The following is a 19513-nucleotide window of genomic DNA, read 5'->3' as shown; positions in this document are numbered from 1 at the left end:
GAGTTTGCAGTGGGTAGTAATATATGAATTCATAAAACTATTCCTGCGACTAGTTAGTTGCGAACCAGTAAATATGATTAAAGTTTAATGTTGTAAGTTACCGCTTAACCGAAACTGTAGTCTGGTCATTATATATATATATATATATATGAGACTTGCTGTCGAGTAAAACGAAATAAATTTGCGGCAAAAACGAGTCGCCCAACATTGCGTGGGGGTTGGTTATTTATTTTTTTTTTAATGCCATTTATGGTATCGCGGTGATGGAACACTCCCAAAGCCCACGCGATTCCTATTCTTCTACAGCATCCGGTTTTAAGAACGCATTCGAAACTACGTTTAGTATGTAGTACTTTGCCCATGGCGCAGGAATTCTATGGGCGAGGTTTTTTTTACAGGTCAATAATTGTGGCGAAATTTTCCTCGATACTTCAACTACCGTGCAAATGCTTCCTATATATATTTTCGATTTAATTATTATTATTGATCATTGAACAATATCTATTATCGAGAATTTAGTGAATTTTTATAATACACCAAATATCATACCTAGCAATTTATTTTTCAACTCAGTGTACATTGAAAAAACATTTTAATCCATCTTTCTAAAATATCTTGTTTTTTGTTAATTATATGAAAAGTATTTGTTAGTGTGTGTGTAAATTATAATATAAAGTAGAAACCAGATAGGAAATTGTTAGAGTGAAAAATTATTATTATTTTTATGTGGATTATATGCGTAGATGAACAAAATTATTATAAAATCAATTTTGTTTTATATACTATTTTGAGATATAGTTTAAATTTAAGAAAATAATCCTAGAAGTATATAGTCACACGAATACAAAAAGTAATGATCGTGTCATCATTTAATGTGTATGTATTAATATATATATATATACAATATACATAGTTATAATGTATAGTATTTCCATATACAATTATAAATGTAATATAAACATAAATAAGACATCCCTATACTTAATTATATATAGTATATTGTGATCGAAGAGACTATCAGTTACAAAATAATATTTATATGTGGTTATGGGTACAGTTTATAATTACTTACTACTAAGTATTGGTTCTTACTAAATTTTTTACAGAATGCTAATTACAGACTATAGTAAAATAAAAAATACTGTATTCAAATTTTTAAATTGCTTATCCTTGTATATATGTACACAATGTAGGTGATATTTACCGTATATTATATAATATGTAATAGGATTTAACCTAGGTTATATAGTTAATATGAATGTGAGTGTTACAAAAATTTGTATGCATTTGGTAATACATTGTAATTATTACTCTTTCTTCTGCTATTAACTATTTTCATCTTTAAGGTCTACCTGCATTACAAATATTCCTATACTTATTATTTTTCATGGAATTATTCTAATGACACTTAAGTTATGTATAATATGTAATGAAAAAAAATGTCTCTTATTTTGTTTGAACGTGAGAATTTCATTATCCGTAGTGTCTGCAAGATAGAAATTAAAAGTGAAAGTGGTAAAAAAAAGTAGCAACCTTATGTATATATATATATATATATATATAAAGAATAATCATGCAGAAAAGCAACATAAGTACTTTGTGATTAAAATCTTACTTGAATGGGTTTGTTAAATAAGTGTTAAAAAAGTGTATAGAAATCATGAATTATTTAATATTAGGTACGTGTAAACATAATAATTATATGGATATAATAATATAAACTATATTCTATTAGTTATAAATAATAAAATGTTATTTTATTTAATTGAAATTAATTTAGATATCTAAATCATGTAAATTAATCTAAATTGAAGAGGAATAATAGGTAATTATGTGGAGTAATTAGTTGATAGCTAGGTCAGCTAGGTATACGTAAAATATTACTATGTATTATATTTTAAATTATTTTTTGCATCAATTGCAAGATTTGATGGTTTTATATTATTTACGAAGGTACATAATAATATTAAAATGTATAACATTATATTAGCCAGTAGATAATCATAGGTGTATTAAGAAATAATAGGTTGGATTATATTATTAAGTCGTTGATATTGCTAATAAATAATAGTATTCTGCATTTCTATATTCCATATTATTGACATTAAGTTAGGTTTCATACCAATTATTTTCACATTTACATATTATTATGATTTATGGCATCCACATTTAAGGTGTAAAATAACGAAGTATTCAAAGCATGATTTTATATTTATCCATTGGCTAAAGCAAATTTCGCGCATAAATGCATAGTGTACATTTTCAGGTGAAAATGCAGCACGAGGTCAGTTTAATTGCTGGTAATGTGCGGGCTGATTTATGAGTTTTAATATTGTGTGGTTTAAAACATAAATTGTATACAACGTGGGATTGAACTTAATGAAAACATGCAAACGATATTTACTATTTAAATATCTAAGACAAAGTGTTAGAACTTAACACAGGTTCATAAAAATGATGATTATAATCAATAATAATAATATATAGTATGTAATCATTATAATAAATGACTATTTTTATATTTATCAACCCATTATCTGGAGTGCTTTAAAAAAAAAAAAAAAAAAAACAGATTTTATAAGTCCTAACTAAAATAAAGTTTTGATTGTAACCTTAGATAAATTATTATTTTATGTAAAATAATAATAATCATACACTAAACTATATGATTTTTATACAAGACTTAAAAAAAGTTATTAAAACAATTATTCAATTGATGTAAACATGAAAATTGACCGTAGAATAACCAATCATAAAATTTAACTTTTAGGGGCGCCGAATTTGAAAGTTTGAAGATCTCATAGCATCCTCCTGGTAGTGCTTATATAGATTTAAGAAGTAACTATAATTAATTCTAAAATGGTTTTTGGTACACGAATAACTATGAAGTGTATTGTAAATCGGAATGTTTTATTGAATTAATTAGGTATACGTACATATATATTAACGGATTCCAATAAAATATAAGTATTGTGATGATGGGCCTAAATACACGTATACATTTAAATTAAAACGTAAACTACAATAATCGTGTGTACATGGTTCATTTCAAATAAACAAATCTATATTTAAATTGTACACTTTCGTGTGATGGGTTCTCGGCGTGCAGCGTTTGACGGCAATACGGTTTTGGCCGACAGATAGCGGACGAAGAATGTGCGATTTTCAGCGTTGAAATTGCCTGACGTCTCCACTCATAGCATCCCACACTTATTTAATTCTATCCATGCGTCTTTGAACAATTAATTTTTTTCTTACTCCAAATTCTGTGCTGTTTTGTGTCCGGCTAGGATTATACTTTTTCGTCCGAGCTAGACAAAATTATATTTTTAATTTATTCCGGATATTATTATTTTTAACTAATTTAGATAGGTATATATAATTCAGATTATATTTGACTTTAAATTATATTTTTATTGTTTATGTATTGGAAACGCCGTTTTAATGATTGAATGTAAATATATGTATCATATGGGGGTGCCATTTTTATAATGTATTAACTTGTATAGATATAGTTAATTAATAATTATTGCTGCAAAGTGCATACAGTATTCTAACAAGTAACTAAAGTAACAGGCCAACAGTTTCTTGACCGTGATAAAAATGATTAAAAAGGTTTTTTTTTATTTAAACTTCTTTTGAAAATAAGTTACGACAGTTAAAATATTGGATAAAAAGCTTAATAAAAATTATGCCTATTATTTAATTTTTTACAATCATAAAATAACTTTCCTTGACTTGCTCATTTAGCTATTAATACTATGTGAATATCTATACGAAAAATCTACATGGCTTATAATTTAAAAATAAATAAATTTGTAATTTTATTACAAATTACTAATTAAATTACTATTATATTGTAATAATAAGAAAAACAAAGGTACAACAAAGAATTTCAACAAAATAACAAAATTTATAAATGATACCATCAATGCGGATTGTTAACCCTTCGCTGTGGTCATTTCCTCTGGATAATGAATAATTTATAAAAATAAAAACGTTTTTTGGACTACTCAATTTACGCGTACCTATATAATTTAAAAATCGGAGCCCTGATGCCTGTAAATGAACTTCAATAATAATTATATGATTTCAGCACCCTCTATTTATTTTTTCAAGTCATGACAATGTAACAAACACCATGTAAGGAAAAACAAAAATGAAAAATAATTGTATAGACAAAGCGAGACTATCGCGTGAACGTCGTCACCGGTTGGAGCGTCGCGGGAAAATCGTCGGCGGCGGGTTCGGCGGTATTCGCGCGCGACGGTACGCTGTTATGTTAACAGCGTCGGTCCGTGGTCGGCGCCGGTGCTGTGGTGTCGTCGTTGCAGCGTTGTCCCGGTGTTTCTCGTTCAACGTGCGCGCGTACGTTTTTCCGCGGTTTTCGTTAATATTTTTTTCGTCATTCAAATCCTCATGATTCGGAATACAAATAATGACTTCGTCATATATATATAATTTATGTATTATACAAACGATATATTCTCTCGAACTGCAATTTCAGCCGATCGTCTGGTTTGCAATAAAACGTATTTAAATATTTTATCTTTTGGACGAGTGTACGCTGCCACCACCGTCGCAGTCGGAGTGTTTTGGTTCTTGTTATCGTATTTGTGCCATTGTCACGAGTTCCGCGCGTCCTCCACGTGGCGGCCGTTTAAGGACGTACAGGTAAAACACGTCCAGGTCATCGTAGAATATAGAAAAAAAGTAGTAGTAGAAAACTAGAATACAGCATCTTATGAGTTATGGGTGTTGGTGAAATACATAATAGTCGTTAATTAGCCAATACAAGTTCAACTCGGTGGATAAAAAAATATAAAATAGTACGGTTTTTCTTTTAATGTAATGACGCTCGGTATGTTAGACGTTTAAAAAGATTATGTTGTTATGTAATGTAGTTAACATTAAATCTTGAAAGTTCCTGTATCATAAAAAAACATTAAAATTATCTTTCTTAAAAATTGAAATGAACTTTAATTAATAAAAATAGGTAGATAGGTTGGATAAAAATATATGTTGTATAGGTACAAATTGTCACATTAAAAAAATTCCTTGATGAAAACTCAAAATAATTATAATAATAATTAATTATTACCAAAATATTAATATAATAGTATGCATTTAAAGATCATTCAAAATTATGCAGTAGGTACGTAAATATTCATTGTACCTACGCATAAATTAGTCTATACGATTTGAAACGTTGCTGTTCTAGCCATTTTTCGGATTAAGAGCATCTAAATGCATGGGATTGTTTAGCTATTATCATTATTTATATTAATAGTGTTTAAAATTTGTACCTACCTAACTGTTTCAAATTACTTGTAATGGTTATAACATTAAAACATATAGTATGTCGTTAATTACTATGAGTATAATCGTTTTTATTATTTGATGTAGACCACGACTTTAGATAAAAAAAAGCCCTTATGTAGAAATGTATGAAACAATTTACCTACGTTACGCGTACTATTCTACATTACTGATTTCAATTAATCCAATTCTGTTGAATAAAATACTATGTCACATATGTAGGCATAACTCATATAGTAGTGCAATAGTATAGTAGTGGATAGCCGGAAGGTATTGTACATTTAAGTGATTTCTATAGTTTTGTCATACGTAGATACTGTGTATCGAATATATAATGATTGATTATCGTAAAAATATCGATAAATTGAAAATAAAAATATATTGTTGTGGGGAAGATATTGCTATTTCTGGTCACATTCATTAAATTGGATAAAATATTATGAGAAGTAGTTTTGATGACACATGTAATATTATTTTTTAATAAAATGTGTATAAATAATAATGAAAAAAGAGGGAATATAAGTAACTGCTATGATGTAGGTATATTAGGTGTCGAGTGAACCTCATCATTGAGGAGTAAAGTTACTGTATGTAGGTATGTATTAAATTTGAATTCATTGATACAAAATTGCACATACAAAATCTATTCTGAGTCAAGACGCTCTATCAGCCTATATTATAAGTATATTTTATTATACATTTAAATTGATTTTAAAGTAATTTATCTTGCTATTAAGGATTAGTAATACAGTAGGTTAAATCAATTTTCGGAGAAATCATTGCATTTAAAAATGTCATTGTATGTATAAAATATCATAATAGATGTTAAATGTTTTAAGTACTCAAATAAAATATTTTTAAATTAAGTACAACAAAATAATGTAGATGGTTTTTTTTTCGTCTAACTATCTGATTTCGTCAAAGTTGAAGTTAAAATGTCTATAAAAAACCTGTGTTTATATATTTTTAAGGCATCTTGATTACAGTATGAATTATTTAAGAAAAGCATTGTCTTAAATTTTCAATTTTCAGCTATCAAAATTGGCCACTTTATACATTTTTAACTGCAAAATTGTTTAAAAATGTTCGTGATTTTATTAAAATTTCAACTTCAAATGCTTATAAATAAAAATCGTGCCAATGTAATTTTTTTAAAAAGCTACAGTAACGACTTATACTTGGTATTAAATTTTACAAGCTTTTTGACACAGCGATAAATTGTTTATAGACATTTATACAAAATAACTAAAAAAAAATGAAATGTCTATAATAGTTTAAAAAGTAAAAATATTTTGAATATTTTGTTATGTATCGATTATACTAAAATAAATGTTTGATGAGAATTTCAAATATTACAATAAAAAAAAGATAATATTTTGCCAAATACTGGTTTTGCGTAAAAATCCTTATTTTTTTTTTTATTTGGCTTTTATGAAATATACCAATAATTGTTTAATTATAATTTCATAAGCTACTTATTAGATCCAATATTGTTCCAGAAACTACCTTCAAAGATGAAAATCGAAACACCAATACTATATAATTCTAAAATAGAAAGGGACGATAGACACAAAAATGTATAACACTCATCATTGTAAAATAAATACGTTATTAATTCCACACAGAATATTTAAAAAATATTAATGATTTAGAAATTGTATTTTATTAGTGACCTAATCAATTTAGTTATCACTGTTCGATAACCAAAATAAAAAAATGATATTGTGAATCAACTCACTGATTGAAAATTAATAATATATAGGTTCCAGTTTATATTATTTTTTAACCCGGCTGCCTGATATTCAAAAAATCTGTAATAAAAAATGGTAAACTAAAACCTTATTGTAATTGTGTTAATAGTGAGTCCTATTTTATATTAACCTAGAATGTTTTATTTTCAAATTAACACGATTGTACATAATTTTGTGTTTAATAAGTTTATTAAATTTGTTTTTCGTTTGAAATTAAGCATCAATATCCAATATTTTAACGAAAGCAAATAATTTTTCTATTATTTATTTGACATAAGTAAAGTACATATATAGCGATATATATGGGCATATTTAAGTATATATGAAATTTGATACCTAATATTTATTGTTTAGTACTATTTGTTTTTATAAAGGTCAACCTATTAAGTCAGAATTTATAAAATTTATTCAATAAATAGATAATCAATAGATCATTGACGAATCAAATAAAGTTGGTATACACAAATTTAATAGTACGTTTATATTAATTATTTAAAAAGTGCGCGTGACTTACCTCGTTGCTTAATTATATTACTTTAAAATATTAACGTGACAATAATTATTGCGTAGTGAAAAATAGTTTCAGCCTTTCAAGTAATTGATTTTATGTTCATTTTTTTAACTATGAGATGTAATTCCTCACAATCTAATCTAGTTAGGCTTTAATATTTGTTTTAATCGATGGCGGTTTACTCACTTTCTTTGGTTAAGTTTCTTTATTGTATTTTATAGTGTAAACAGTTGTATTGTAATGATTTTTAATTGGCGTGTAGTACTTTTAATAAAATAAATATTTATATGAGGTGAATATATTATACCTAGTCTTATTTAGGTAGAGTTTATTATTTTAGTTTATATTGTCATTTTCATTGTAATATTATTAAATATTAATTATTTAAATTTAGCAGCTATACATTTTAACAGATTATTGTTCCGTGTACCTCATATCCATAATTTTTTTTTTTTTTTTTTTTATTCAAAATAATATATTTACAATCTGTATTTTATTTTTATACAATAAGCAAATTTGATAGGTGCATACATAGCCTTAAAATTACATTACATGATTTACATGAGGAGGGAGGCTATCCATTGATAGAACCCTTCAGAGCAAGATTAAATTTTTTTTTTTTTTTTAATTGAGGAGATCTCTACACCATCGTCTTTTGAGACGACGTGGAGTGTTGTCAGGTAGTGTGTATGACGATAGGTGAGAGATGAGTGGATTTGGATGGTGTCGTAGTTTTACATGAAATTTGGCATAGTAATTTTGGGCTAGTTGGTCAACTGTGTCAATTTTCAGATCTTTGTATCCATAATTTGACCGCGCAAGGTCGTATAAATAATAATAATAATAATAGCAACCGAGAATTCGCATTTATTCCTATAAACAAAATAACAGCTAGTAGTTGGTTAATGGTTATGTTTATGTTGTATACCAGATTGAGTTTAAGATATGCATATTTTGGGGCACTTGGTAAATAATTGTTACATGTTGTACAACTATCAATATTACGTATAATACATTTTATAATATTCAAATATACTTTGAATAATAAATAATAATTGACTATAGAAATCAAAATAATAATTTATATTATTTATTAATAAGATATTTTATATTTGGTTTTGAATGGATATATCAATAATTTCTTGGGTTTGTTGACCAAATAAACAGTTTCCTTTCAGAAAGATATGATATTAAAAGCAAACCATTGTTTCTCGGAAAATCATTTATTATGTTTAATACAATTTTCTATAATATATTAAATTAATATGTATTTTAATATTGCAACACAACATTTTACTAACTATAATTTTTATAAACATATCTATAAGTACTTATAGTGTGTATATATATTTATCAATTTATCATTAGAAATTAATTTTTATAATTTACTAAATAAGCAATTATCATAATATTTTATTACATTTTGATATGAAACTTCATGTTTTGTGAAACTGTCAATACAGTTCTGTTGTTTAATTTAGTTATTTTGAAAACATACAAATTAAAAAAAAATCTAGTTAAATAAAATTCGATGGTATAACAATAATAAGCAGGTTTTTAAATAGGTATTTTTACACTCAAGTATAAACAATTGCATGTTGTTTTCAAATAATTTTAATTTAAATGTAGGTAAATGTTTTTTTTTTATGCATCTTAGACGATTATAAATTATAAATCATTATTGAATTTATTTATGACCATATAATAACATAAAAAGTACATACTTACTACGTACTGACCGTGGACTATAAATGCTTAATTGAGTAATAAGTAGAAAGGTTGTTAATATTTTTAACAGTAATTAATTATAAAAATACTACACTTTAAATTCAACGTCAAAGTCACAAATTCTGTTAGTGATTTTTCCGGAAAAGTTAAATATTTTTTTACCAGTATAATTAATAATCATATTATATTTTGTTTTTAGGCACTACCTATTTGTTATTTATTTGTTCTAGTTACAAACTTGAAGTATGGTTCGATTTGAAATGAACATTTCCTTATAAGATATTTTTAAATTGCCATATCTTATGAAAGGCTCATCAACATTCCACTTTTAACGGAAATTACATTTTCTTATTCTCGTGAACCAAAAAATTGTGTTTGTAGATGCGTATCAGTTCGGGCTAAAGGAGAAATCGTTAAATAACAAATGTAAGGTAGGTATTTAAAGGTTGCCTGAATGTTTCAATATTTGTCATAATACATGCTCAAATATATAAAGACGAAGAAAATATAATTGCCATTAAAATTTAATAACTGTATTGAGATTAGGGTTTTATAATGTATATTTAAACAAGATGTATTTATATTTATGATAGCCATGATTATTTGAATGTTGTATGCATTTATTATTTTATACAGTTTTCATTTAAAGCATTGTTTTTTTTCCCAAAAAATATTGTTAACTATTTTACATAGTTTTCTAATGGTTGATAATCAGTGAATTGTTTAAATAGTATCTATGTAGTTATTTTCCTTATTTGAATGTACAAAAAGAAATAAAATACAGAAACCGTACAGAGAAGTAACAAACATTTAGGCTCACCAGTCACCGTGGAATAAGTCAGTGTTATAATTTACAAGGTATATTCTATTATAATTATTATATTTTTAAAAGCAGAATAATCTGTATGAGTTATTCAATTTTAAATCTTGTTATACTTAAAATTTTTATGACTACATTAAGTTATGTAGAGTAACTATATAAATATAATACTTATAAATATAATTTATAAGGATAGTTAAGTTACTAATAAAGAATCCAAAATTGTAACCGAGTAAGTTATAAACTTTCAAGAAAGAAACTCACTTGGTAGTTACAAAGTTTTTGATTTCTGTAACTTTAAAACTAGTTACAGTCCAGCTTTGAAATCAATGATAATTTACCACATTTAAAAGTTATGCTCATTTATATATTTTGTATTGTTAAAGTCCAATTACTGTTTATAGCTTTTTTTAAATATTTATTGAGTTACTAGTGACATCGGACTATTTTAATTCTTAAATTACAAAAATATTTTTTATGAATGAATAGGTATATACAAACAAATGTATTACATTAATATTTCATATTACGATTGTTCTACAATTCAAGAAGGCTAAATTAATAAGCTAGCGAATCTAATTTATCAATTACTTTAAATTATAAATCCTAGTTAGAACAACCCTAATATAGTATTATACTGATATACAATGATAATATTATAGATAGTACTATATATAATATATAAATATACATAGAAAATAATGTTTAAAATTGCATTATGTATTCTGAATTTTTGTATTAAAGTTAAACAAAGGATAATAATAGTGAATAATAATATTTAAACCAAAAGTAGGTTTTTATAAACTTTTCACAGTTTTACAATCTTCCTAACGAAAATGTTTTTTTAATAGTCACATAAAAAATTGATCATTGTATAATACTAAATTTAAAATAATAACTACTGAATAAATTTTAATTAAAAGCTATTTAAAAAATTGAGAATTAAGTTTTAAACACGAGTGTTATTTAAAATAGGTGTTTATAAAATACAATCTATTAAATAGAAAATTTAAATTCAATACAGTGATTCTTCTTGGAATTTGGAATGTAGCCAATGTTAATATAGTGGCTATCTCTATTATCGTATTATTGTTTATATTCAAATTTTTCAAATTTTTGAACTTGGTTGTTGGACTAGTATACCAGCAGTGTGTATATGTATTTATGTTAAAACTTAAAATTATTATATTTTTATACTATTCTACTATTTAATCTAGTGTTATATTACTTAATTTTTGTGGGGATTATATAATATCTATTAAATATAAAATATTTTTAGTTTTTAATTTATCACTATCATTTAATAATGTTTAAAACTCTTTTGAAATGTCACGTTATATTACTTTAATTCGTATGTAGTGTATTTTATATTTAATGGATAGTACAAATTCTTAGTGGACCGAATGAAACTATTATGTTCCATTACGTCCATTATTTTTTTTAGGTTTTATGTAACGAAAGAGTTTACATGACATTGAATGTTATAATATGACTACTAGGATTATTTGAAAAATGCAAAATGTAAACCAGTTATCAGGAGGAATGCAGTAGGGAATATTATTATTGGCTATTTAAAGTTTGAGAATTAAATCAGTAAACGTTTTGTCAAATTTATTTCAGTTATATAAATATTATAATTATTATTACACAAATATTCTCAATTGAAACGATTTTCTTGAGCGAAGATACTAAACAAATTGAATTTTATCAGGGGTGGATCTAAAAATATGAAATGGGGGGGGGATAATTTGTATTACAGAAAGACAAAATACATAATTTTAGTAACTACATATTATAATATTTATACTTTTAGTTTGAATTTATTATTTTCCGCATGTTTTAATTATATTGAATTTTTGTCGATCGAGATTTTAAATTAAACAAGATTTATTATTATATATGTTAGAATTAACATAATATCTACCATATCGTAACTATATAATTTAATTTTGGAAATATATAGTATTTTCAGATGTACAAAGTTTTAAAATATATTTTAAAAAAGTTTGAATAACTTAAAAAACCCAAGAATATAAATATTTTATAATGATAGTTATAATTTATTAAAAACGTTTGATAGAATACAGAGTATGGGTAGTTAGGTGCTCGTGACGCTTTGCTCATTTCGTCACATGCCAGTTTTGTGTTTAATTTTTAATCCACATTAGGGCTATATGACATTTTCTAACATATATTCTAAAAAAATACATAATTTGATATTCACTCAAGCATAAAATATGTATGAAAAAAATTATAATATTGATGCAAAAAATGTATTTTTAAAATGAATTTAATATGGCTTAAGTATATATATTTTTTTATTTGTAAAGATGTCATTTATTTTAACCCTGCATGAAAAAATTCTTAATTTACTACTTCGTTAGTTGAATTGTTTGAAAAAGTATAACTACCTAATGTATATGATTATGTATTCGAGATTTAATTATATTAAAACAGTAAACAAATAAATAAAATAAAATACAAATATTGTCATCATTTGAGCATAGTTTACATTTTTATAAAATTACATAATTAATCAGAATTTTGAACTATTTTTGAATACAAGGAATTTTTTACTATTTTACCTAATACAAATGTATTTTTATTTAAATATGTTATTGGTATGTCAGTATATTGTTATATAATAACCTACGATTCAAAATAAAACCAAAATATTATTTAGATTAGAATTCAGTCATTTTTCGACTATTAAAAATTGAAAAGTGAAAATTGTAAAGACTAATAATTTTTATATTTTTAGTACGTAACAATCTAAAAAAATATATGACTTATTGATTAATATTTTTTGAAACGCTTCATCAGAATTTAATATTTAGTTGAAGTTGAACAGAAGTGGCAGTAAAATCACTTTTACAAATAACATTCATTTATTTTTAAACGACGTATGTCATTCTGTCAACCCTTTCTTATTGTTGTAGATATCTAGTTTAGACATTTGTCATAATTTGAGTACTTATATTGCTGAGGATACGTAATATTTAAAAAACAATTTTGTACAAATGCCAATTTAGGATTTTAGTCAAAAGTAGTGACGGTTAGTATTCCTTGTCAGGAATTATGAAATAATTTTTAAAGTACTATATATACTTTAATATCAAATTTAAACATAATAATAATAATTATTTCAATATCTAGTTATAAAAATACAGGTTTCAGGAACAAATTTCGACTTCTTGATTGTCCATTTAAAAAAATAAATCTTCAACCATCGTTAGTATTCATCCAATATATTATTATAAAATAATGGAGTTTTAAAAATGTACCATTGTTGAGAGACCTCAAAATATTGTGCTTTCTGGTTCAATTCTGTTGAAAACGAAAAAATAAAGAACATGTATGAACAAGAGCATTTTTTTATTTGTTTCCATTTTTCCCCTACGTACTTACCACCTTGATTATATTTGAACAACATTTCGTACACAGTTTACAATATACATACATAAATTCATAAAATTCGAGTTTTTTTTCATTTGGAAGTTGATTTTAAATTACTTAGCGTAGTCTCTATTCTACAACATAGTCAAAAAAATGAGAAATGTCCGATATTTTTTCGATGGAATTACCTACAGTAGTTTTATTTATTGCAAAAAAACTTTCATCATATTACCTTTACCCTCGAAATCGTGTATAATACAAAACGACTTATTCATATATTAGAACATATTTCAACAAATCGGGTAAGTTTTTCAGTCTCTTGTATGGGCAAAAACTTTCTGATCTCCACGATTTCGACCTATGTAAAAGTTTTGGATTGAAAATAGCATAATATACATATTCGTACTAGAGCACACTTACAGACATTTCTGGCTATAATGACAAAGGTGATGCGTACAAAGTGGGTTGTATTTTGTTGTCTGAGGGTTACAAAACAACGGAAATACTTCAATATGGTCCCATTTTCCGTGACATAGCACACAAATTCGATTCTTCATGTTATTGTTTTTCAAATAAAACGACGTGAAAAATAATGGCTGTCGCTGGACTTTGATATTCAATATTAACTAGAACCAACGTTACAAAAATATGTAATGGATATAACTTAGAAAATAATACCTATAACCTAAGCTCCCTAACTTATGTGACTTTATTTTTTTAGCAGATTCATATGACTGATAACAATGATAAATGAATAACCGATACACTTAAATACTAAATAATATTTGACAAACACTCATAAAAGAAATTAGATAAAATATAATTTTTATAAGTAAGTATATAGTATGTACTATTTGCCTGCAGTGTTCTAGATTACATTATTGTATTATATTTTAAAAGATTTATTATTACTTAACTGCATGTCTGCATTTATTACATGAAATAATTGAAAAAGTAAACTATGATATTTCTTGGCATGAATTTCAATTGAATAAATATATTATTATTTCTTTATCAATGCGTATTGTAATCAGTAATATTATACTTCACAATAATTGTTTAACGATTTTTTTTTTAATAAGCAATTAATTTTGATTAGTATATAGTGACCTACTATGACTGTGAGAATACAACAATTTTAAATGAAGCTAAAATAAATGATTTCAATCATAAATTTAAAAAAAAATATATGTAACTTAAACAATAGGCACTTATTTTGATAATATTCAATGAATTTTCTAGAAAAAAAAACAATATTTGTATGACGGGTTTTCTTCGGATACTTAGAACCATTTTCTTTTATTGCAGTCAAAAGTTGATTAATAACTGTATTCAGCCAACACAGAGTTTATAATTTCATATTAAGTGGTACAACAAAAACTATTCAACTATTAACTGTATTTTGCGTTAGCAAATAATATATTTTAACTAAAAATAATTTAATAATCTAGCTCACAAGCTAATATAAATACTCGTAGTGCTTATTTTAGTTTAATTTAAACATATTTCTAACAAAATGTAATAAGTGAAAAATACTAATGTAGTGCATAGTCATAATTTATAGTTGTATATATTGTCAAAAATAATTTGTGGACTATCGACATTTTAACGTATACCTATAGTAATTTTTATTGAAAATTTTACAATCTCATCCAAACTTAATAATTAAACATTTCTGAACATCAAAAATTATCACTATATCAGACAAACCAGTCGAACATTTAAAGATACATTGAATTTGATGTCGCGTAGCCAGTGATCTCTTGAAAAATTTACTTAAATAATGTATAACTTCTGTTAATATAGTGTTTTATCATTGGATATAGTCATCCCTTACTGTAATTTGTTTTCTGTCAGTTACTCTTATATGTATTATGTTTACTTACATTAAATCGTTGTGGTATAGTTTTCCAACTGCATGCCGCTCGGCAAATATAAAACGTTGTCGCGTAAGCCATATTATTATAATTATTAAAGTTCCAGGCGAGTCGCACGGTGCGGATAACCGATGAGATTCAATTTTTGTGTGAGGCACGGTGGAAAACGGACTCATTTCTTAAAGTTTGTAGTCAAATACTATATTATATACCTACCTACGTATGAGCGTATGACAACGGAAAAGTTTATCCCGCATCGGCGTGTCTCGTATAACAATACGCGAGTTTACTTATTATACATTATGTCGACGTGTAGATAAAACACTGCCGCGTATGTCTCGACAGTACTAATGCTTAAAATACACACGGATTAGCCAAAATATCATGGGGGAGTATTGTCATGAATTTTTTCCAAGTTTTCCTTGGCGATCCAGTGTATAATAATTGTAATACAAATAAATTCAGTAATAGAGTTCATAATATTGCATTAAGAATTTATTTTTATTTAATACGGTTTATTTTATTAAGTAAGTAAATAGTGATAATATGTACTATAACTGTTGGCTGCGCAAATACAAATATTTGAAATTAAGTTAAAATAAATGGGTTTAATCATAAATTAAAATAAAATATATATGTAAATAAAGAATAGGTACTTATTTTGATAATATCCAATGCTCTTTCTCAAAAATAGACAAATTATATTTAATAATGGGTTTTTTCGGATACTTAAAATCGATAATTATTCTAAATAATCGTAATGCCTATTTTTTCTTTTTAAATTATTTTTTAAAATTTATTTGTTGACAAAAAATCATTTCTAAATGGCTTCTTGTGTTACGATCATATTCTAATATAATAGGTTTAATGATAATGATGATTTATTAACTATAATTATATTTTTGTAATATAATAGATTGAATAAGTATAGTATCTACTATCTAGCCCTTTCACTGCTATGGACGCACATATGCGTCCTATGTAAACGACTTTGGTGTGCTATGGACGCACATACGCGTCCTATCATTTTAAAAATCAACAAAAGCTATTATCGATAATGTGATAATATCATTAAATGTTAAAAAATTAGATGAATCCAAAGAAATAATAAAAAAAAATATATGATAAATATTAAAAAGTTATAAGCAAAATAAATTATTTGATTTTCCAAGGTTCCCAAATTGTCATTATTTGATTAACTGAAATAATAGTTTATTAATCCATTTTTTGGGAACCAATCACTAACTTAATTAACTATCTGCTAAAAAAGTTACTAGAAAATTTTTTTTTTATTGATAGTTATTATTTGAACTATAACAATATTTAAAACAATACGAAAAAAAATATTTAAAAATAAAATTTAATCTCAGCACAGTGCTGTGAACTGGGAAAAAATAATTCAGCAGGGAAAGGGCTAGATACCGTTTCAATCGGTCCAAAATATTTGTTTAATTTTAGTCAAAAATTACATAAATTTGACTGTAATAATTAAAAAGTAGTATCTAATGATAATTGTATTAATACTTTTTTTTTATGAAATTTAATATTAAATTAATTATTTATAATTTATTTTTTTAATATATTTAAATTATTAAACTTCTTTTAGTAGTTTAAATATTTAATAGGCTTAATTTAATATTGCTATTTATTATATAATATTTTATTATTCTAATTTAATTTAAAAGTGATTTTAACTTAAGTGGTTGCACATAATATAGATTTTGAAAGTTCACGACCAATTTGTATTTAAACCTTAGTAAATATTGAGTTTATTGTAATAAACCCAGAAATTAGTTTTAATACGATATAGCATTAAATACCTATGTGCATTTTTATTTAATTATTTATTACTTGAAAGGTGTTTGATACTCAGGTAATTGTAATATTATTAAGATGCATTCTGTGGTATGTGAATTCTATGATATTATCATTATCAGTTAGTTTTCGTGCTAGTATCGCATATTGTAGGATTATCTTAAGTCGTTAGACGTCATGTAGTCTGTACAAAGCTGTGATTATCGTTCTGATAAAAATTAGATATTTTCTTACAATTATTTTATTTTTTTATAATAATTATCCATTATGGTCAAGTAATGTACAGAAACTTTACCCTAAGAAATTCAAATCTATTTATCAAAATATTTGTTAAAATAATGAGTGCGTAATTAAAAAAAAATCAGTGCTGTTATAATATTTCACATAATAAATATCAATTATATTATTTAAATTAAAAAAAATAATATCAATATTAAAGTGGAGTAGATATTATGTTGTAACTTATCTCAATTAATACCTGATTAATTTAATCATTGATTATTTATCGATCATACGGTTTATGTAATGTGTTAATTTAATTGACATAAATGTACAATATAAATTTGTACCTATGTATATATATATATATATATATGAATATTTATTACTACAAAGTTTATGTGCGTACAGTGCGTTACCATTTTACTTACTAGAAATTATAGTTCCGTCTATGGATTCTTAAGTGTTTGGAATTGTATTGGATTAGATAACGAGACTGACTATCTTCAATAACTTAAAACCAAATATATCAGTATGGAACCAGTTATTGTATTTTTTTATCTTTATCGCTAAGGCTTTGTGTAAAGTCTTTCTAAATGCTATTCTGTATATTCTGTAGTGATTTTCCAAATTAAAACATTAATTACGATTTTTTGACTAATACGGAACCATATGAAATAAATGATGTTTTATTTTGAAGGAGACAATTTTGTATAAATATTTTATCACATACCGCTAAAATCACACAGAGAACAATAACAAAAACAACGTTGTTTTCCCAATTATCACCGTAAGTTGCTTTATGAAATCGCGTTAAAAGGGGGAGAAGGTGTAAGCGATGCAATTCATTATGATAATTGACCTGGGAAGTCTCTAAGGTTCATATCCTCGACACCTCCCCTCTCGTCTGCTATTGAATTCCATTCTGTGTTACTGTGTAATACAATGTACACATCACTACACGAGTACATTTTATAATGATTACTACTCATCCATACACAATACATATTCATAATATATAGATATATAAACGCACAATACCACTATTATATATTATTATTATCATTATTACTTAGTGAATTATTATGTTATCATAGTTTTAACTATAATTTTATTATTCATTTTAAAATCATTTCAAATGTTTTTTTTACACTTACATATTTATGATTCTTAACAAACTTAAAATATAGATAATTTTATGTTCCACAAGCTGTGGGTTTTATTATATATTTTCCTTTTTTTTTTCATATTTCATACGTGGTTGTTAGAGAGGATTCAAGAAACTTTTTTTACGTTACGAGTGGAGTTTTTAAGATTCTGAGCGGAGCGATGAATGTATTGACTTTAAAATGATGTGTGTTTTTTTTTTTGAATCTTTCTGTTTTCCATCAGCCTTGAAGATTAAAGTATTATAAAACTGTGGCTACAATCTTAATTCTCAGTAATTTTCAAAATAATCGGAAAAACAAACAAAAAGTTAAGAAAAAACAACGATTTTTACGCAAAACCAGTATTCGACAAAATTACTTTTGTTGTTTTTTTTTTTTTTGGTGTAACTCAAAAACATATATTAGACACTTGAATTTTGAACTAAATTTTTATACTATCTTATAAGTTATAGACTATAGTCTATAGCCTGTTCTATGCTTCTATGATCAATAATACAATTTAATCTATAAAAACCATTGTATTCAACCATATGTAGCATTAATATTAAATATTGTCTAAGCTATTGAATCTATATGTACCAGGAATAATAATAATAAAAAAATTAATATTACGGTAGACTGATATAATTTTTTCCTAAAATACTAAATACATTTATTTTATTATTAGTATTTAATTGTTATAATAAAATATATTTATATTTTATATCATATGTTATATCACCTTATGTAACTCAACATTTAATAAAATCCTTATGTAAGTACCATTAAACAGTAAAATAGATTTATAGTATAAATAGATAATATTATCTTAAAATAAAAAAAAATGTCTTTGTGTATATAAAATTTATAATAATAATATAATATAGGTAAAATTATAATTTTTATACACATTGAGATTTAATGGTTCT

General features: G+C 25.0%; 1 protein-coding gene across 5 annotated transcripts in view; it reads left to right on the top strand.

Moving 5' to 3' along the window:
• The first annotated feature begins 4301 nt into the window (after positions 1-4301).
• Positions 4302-19513, top strand: part of LOC132921299 (potassium voltage-gated channel subfamily KQT member 1) — a 250277-nt gene continuing 235065 nt past the window's right edge. For all 5 annotated transcript variants that reach the window (XM_060984254.1, XM_060984249.1, XM_060984255.1 and 2 more), the window contains exon 1: positions 4302-4674. The gene's annotated coding sequence lies outside the window, so the exon portion shown is untranslated. The remainder of the gene's footprint in view (positions 4675-19513) is intronic.

This window comes from Rhopalosiphum padi, chromosome 2 (assembly GCF_020882245.1).
Source record: "Rhopalosiphum padi isolate XX-2018 chromosome 2, ASM2088224v1, whole genome shotgun sequence".
Lineage (NCBI taxonomy): Eukaryota > Metazoa > Arthropoda > Insecta > Hemiptera > Aphididae > Rhopalosiphum > Rhopalosiphum padi.
This window is presented reverse-complemented; position numbering and strand designations above follow the sequence as displayed.